Source organism: Otolemur garnettii, unplaced genomic scaffold (assembly GCF_000181295.1).
Source record: "Otolemur garnettii isolate 467f Iridium unplaced genomic scaffold, OtoGar3 scaffold00088, whole genome shotgun sequence".
NCBI lineage: Eukaryota > Metazoa > Chordata > Mammalia > Primates > Galagidae > Otolemur > Otolemur garnettii.
In genome coordinates this window covers 2,901,219-2,906,081 of record NW_003852483.1, presented here as the reverse complement: position 1 = coordinate 2,906,081, position 4,863 = coordinate 2,901,219, and the positions used below count along the sequence as shown (strand labels likewise).

At 42.4% G+C, this 4,863-nt stretch overlaps 1 protein-coding gene across 3 annotated transcripts in view; it reads left to right on the top strand.

Annotated features, from left to right (window-relative positions):
* Positions 1-4,863, top strand: part of SECISBP2 (SECIS binding protein 2) — a 45,245-nt gene that overhangs the window by 1,717 nt on the left and 38,665 nt on the right. The window lies entirely within an intron of this gene.

The following is a 4,863-nucleotide window of genomic DNA, read 5'->3' as shown; positions in this document are numbered from 1 at the left end:
CCCAGCTACTTGGGAGGCTGAGGCAGGAGACTCGCTTGAGCCCAGGAGTTGGAGGTTGCTGTGAGCTGTAATGCCACGGCGCTCTACCCAGGGGGACAGCTTGAGGCTCTGTCTCAAAAAAAAAAAAAAAAGGGGGAGAGAGACTACATTGTGTTTATTAGTAGGGAATGCAGATTCAGGGTTCATTTGTTCATATAGTTTAAAAGTACCTCATGTATCCAAAGAGAGATGAAATTGCAAGTGGTGGGGGGCGGGGGAAAGGGCAAAGAGCCAAATAAACATGGTGCTCATTTTTAAGATAAAACATTTTAATCTTGTTCAGGGAAGGAGTGGGGGCTAGCAACCGTGGTTGGAAATTACTGGGTTTTGCTTATGGCCATTTTGCTGGAGATTTGTATGGAGATGGATTTTACAAATTTGGGGTTTAAATTCTTTGAAATTTGAGTTGAATGAAGGTTTAAATTTTTCTTCAAATTTTCTTTTTCCTTCTCAGATTCATTCTTTAGGTATATACGAAATGGCTTCCACTTTTAGCTGAATTTAGACAAACAAGTGTTAATCGACATAAATGTGTTGATTTATTTGTAGGTCAGTTTTAAGGACTGCATCAGCTTTAGCTCTTATGTAAGAATCTTTGTGCTATATGCTCCTTGGATATGGTTCAAACTTGTTTCCTTTTTGGATGTGTGCCTGCAGTGTGTGATTCAAAATAATTTGTAGGTGATACTCAGAGCTCAATGGGTTGGGCATCGGCCACATAGACCAAGGCTGGTGGGCAGTGACAACTGCAACAACAACAACAAAAAAAATAGCTGGAGCGTTGTGGAGGGCACCTATAGTCCCAGCTACTTGGGAGACTGAAGCAAGAGAATCGCTTTAGCCCAATAATTTGAGATTGCTGTGAGCTGTGATGCCATAGCACTCTATCCAGGGCAATAGCTTGAGACTTGGTCTCAAAAAAAATAATTTGTACTGCCTATATATTCTAGAATTATATTTGTAAAAATGAAAGTTGGAATGAATAAGAAAATTGATTGAGATATCTGGTGTATTTAGGAGATACTGAAAGTTGTAGTTTTTGATAGTAGTTGCAATCCTGCCTTTATGTTTTAGCATTTGCTATTTGATAAAAATTTCCAATTTTTCCATTATAATCTCATCCTTTACAAAAGGAAGGTTAGTATGGGTTTCATTTGAGTTGTTCCCTAGCTTGAGAACAAAAATATATCTTGCTGACTGCTCATCTTGCAAAAATATATCTTGCTCACTGTGAAGAACTCAAAACCATCCACGGAGTGGTTACTCAGAAAATTGGTGGGAAACATTCATGGGCTAAAGCAGCATTTTGATAGTAAAATGAGTGGGCACTAATCAGAGACTTGAGGATATTTAAAAATTAAGCTTCTTAACCTCATCTTCTTTTAGCTTTGACTTAAAAAAAAAATTATTTAGCACTAAGGAAAAGATAGGCTTACAGTTTTTACTCCCAGCAAGAAAACAAGGTTAAAAGAGGTATTAAACCAAAGGGTAAGAATTAGAAAGGAAAGGAGCCCTTAAAGTGAGGGCTTTACATAGTTGAGACTCTAGTCAGTTCTAATACAGGGTAAAATTGCATCATTAAGTTAGATTATGTATAAATAGAGATATCTTGCCTCGGGGAAAAAAGGAGTAGAATTTTCTGATACAACTATTTCCTGTTTCTTGTTCCACTACATAGCAACCTAAATCCTCTTTCTATTATTGTCTTCATCTTCCCTTGAAGGAGGGATAGTAACCTTTTACAGGATCTGTCTCCCTTTAGTACCTTTAACTGCACTCTAAGGTACTTCACTTATTCATTTGGAATTAATAATTGAAAGACTATTGTGTTGAAAGTACTAGATGCTAAAGGAGAAGAAGATTCTGTCATGAGCTATGCTCCTCTTGTCAATTTTACATAGACTTGAACTCAAGTGGTAAAAACAAATGTACCATCTCCTCTAAATTTATCTTATAGGACAAAACAAAGAAATATCAATAGAAGTCATCTGATAGATACAGCATTTGCCTTGGAAAATACTGATTATTTATTGATACTATATATAATGAACAAATAAACCTGTGGCGAATCCCACGGTGATTTTTCTTTATCCAGTCTAGGTCTCTAGGCTGCAGGTGGCTCCCCTCTCCCAAGGGGGAAGTTTTCTTACTGTCCTGATGGACAGCTTTCACTATTCCCTGCACTCTCTGGGAGGAAGTCTACAAAGCCTGTAATGACTTGAGGAGAGAATGTGTGTTAAGTTCTGCTGACCTTTCAAATCCCAAGTGCGGGATCAGTGGCGGGCGTCTCCCGGACATTATTTCATAGGTAGTAAGACCTTTTATACAAGGGATACATCTAACATGGAGGAGGGCAAAGGGAAGGAGGCTCACCCAGTTTTTGCCATTCTCCAACTATAATTTACTCAAAGTTTCTTTCAGTGTCTTATTTATTCTTTTCACCTGCCCTGAACTTTGAAGTCTATAAGCACAGTGCAGTTTCCAGTCTATACCTAAGGTTTTAGCCAATACCTGGATGATCTGAGCAATGAATGCTGTGCCATTGTTGGACCCCAGTTTTAGAGGCAAGTCAAATTGGGGGATAATTTCAGCCATTAGTTTCTTTACTACTATTGGTGCTGTTTCTGTCCTAGTGGGGTAAGCCTCAGTCCATCCAGAGAACGTATCAACAAACACCAAGAGATATTTGTACCTATACTGAGAGCAACTTATCTCAATGAAGTTTATTTCCCAGGGAAGTTTTGTTCCCCAGGGAAATCACTATGTAGTCGTGTTCTAACAGGCATCCTGGGGCTAGTGGCAGCATTTACATGGGCACATACCTAGCAATAGGCAGCAATGTGTTTTGTCATTTTCTGCAGGTGAGGGATATAATAATCTTTTTGGAAAAGTTCAGTTAGTTTTGTGCCACCAGGATGTGAACTGTGATGGACTTGTCATAGGAGCTCCCTCCCTAGCTGGGTAGGAACTAGAATAGGATAATCAGGCAGAATCTACCATCCATCTGGATCTTTCTTAGCTTGGAATTTTTTACCAAGCTCCTCTTCCTCTGGGGTAAAAGCCGAAGATTCAGGTAACCTCTGGCAGGGCAGGGCAGGAAGAATCTGGAGTGGCTCCACAGGTTTTTGAGCCACCTCCCGAGCCATCTGGTCAGCATAAGCATTTGCCTTCATAGTGGGGGTGTCCTCAGTCTGGTGACCACGGCAGTGGATAACTACTACTTTGTTTAGCAGCCAGATGGCTTTGAGAAGGGCTAAGATTGCTTCCCAATTTTTAATGGCCCTTCTTCCTGAAGTAAGGAAGCCTTGTTCTTTGTAGAGGGCTCCATGGGCATGTACAGTAGCAAAGGTATACCAGCTATAGGTATAGATTTTGACTGTCTTTTCCTGCCCCCAGTGCAGGGCTTGGGTGACTACAATCAGCTCAGCCCTTTGGGCTGAGGTTCTGTGTCCCAGTGCCTGGGCCCAGATAACTTGGTTCAGGGTTACTACAGCTGCCCCTGCATATCTCACTCCTTGGAGGATGTAGCTGCTTCCATCAGTGTAGAGGTTGACTGCCTCTGGGCTTGCCCATGGTTCGTCATGAAGGTTGGCCTTTAAATTCTGCAGGGCCTTCAAGATGTCAGGGCAATAATGCAGGGGCTCCTCTGGATTATCATCAGGGAGGAGAGTGGCTGGGTTGAGTACAGATATTTTAAAAAACTGCTCTCAGGGTGGGTCTAGCATGAGAGCTTGGTATTGTATTATTTTGGTGTTGGATAGCCATCTGTCAGGAGGACTTCTGAGCAGAGCCTCAACCAAGTAGAGAGCAATAATCTGAAGGTCTGGTCCCAATGTTAATTTTGAGGCTTCTTGCACCAAGATGGCTGTAGCAGCCACCACCCTCAAATAGTTCAGTCATCCTGCAGGTACAAGGTCCAATCTTTTGGACAAATCCCAAACTGGGTCAACCTGAAGGCTGAATTTGCCACTAAGCCATATGACAGAGTCACAGAACTGTGGGTGGAGGCCCCCTCAGTAGCCATCCATGGACTCACATTAATACTCTCTCACCCACTCACACACAACACCAAAGGGGAACCCTCAGTCAGCTCTCAGAAGGCAGATACCTGAAACCAGATGCTTGAGGCCCAGGCTGCTCCATAGCCCAGTTATCAAGCTCAGAACCCAGATTCCTTGTTTGTGTCCAGCCACTGGACTACTTCCAAGAACAGACTCACCAGTGAGAACCCAGACCTGATAACTCCATTTCATTATCCAAATTAAGTCAATCAATTTGAGTGGTTGGGGCTGGGGAGCAGGAACGGTCTTTGGCTCAGGGCTGAGGAATGTCTTCTCATGTGGAGGCTGGCTCATGTCTTCCAGCTGTGACCTATGGTCACTGCCTGGGTAAAACCCAGGTATCTTGCTGGGGCCTCCAGAAATGTTATGGTATGTGAAATATAAGACCACCAGACAAATTGAAAAGGCCAATAGGAGTCTATTTTAAGACTGGCCATCCAGCTACCCTCTGATGGAAAATGAGGAGGGGCAGCAGCATCCAGCCTGAGGACAGAGTTTATATAGGTTAACTTATGGAACTAAAAATAACTATCAGCAAGCAAGCAAAGCAAGCTACCAGATTTCACAATCCCATGTATACAGAAGCAATTTTGTGGCACTTGCTGTTACTGGCAATTATTGGTCAACTAGCTAAGCAAAAATATTTTATGAACAAGAACTGTGGGTGGCGCCTGTGGCTCAGTGGGTAGGGATCTGGCCCCATATACAGAGGGTAGTGTGTTCGAACCTGGCCCCAGCCAAACTGCAACAACAACAAAAAAAA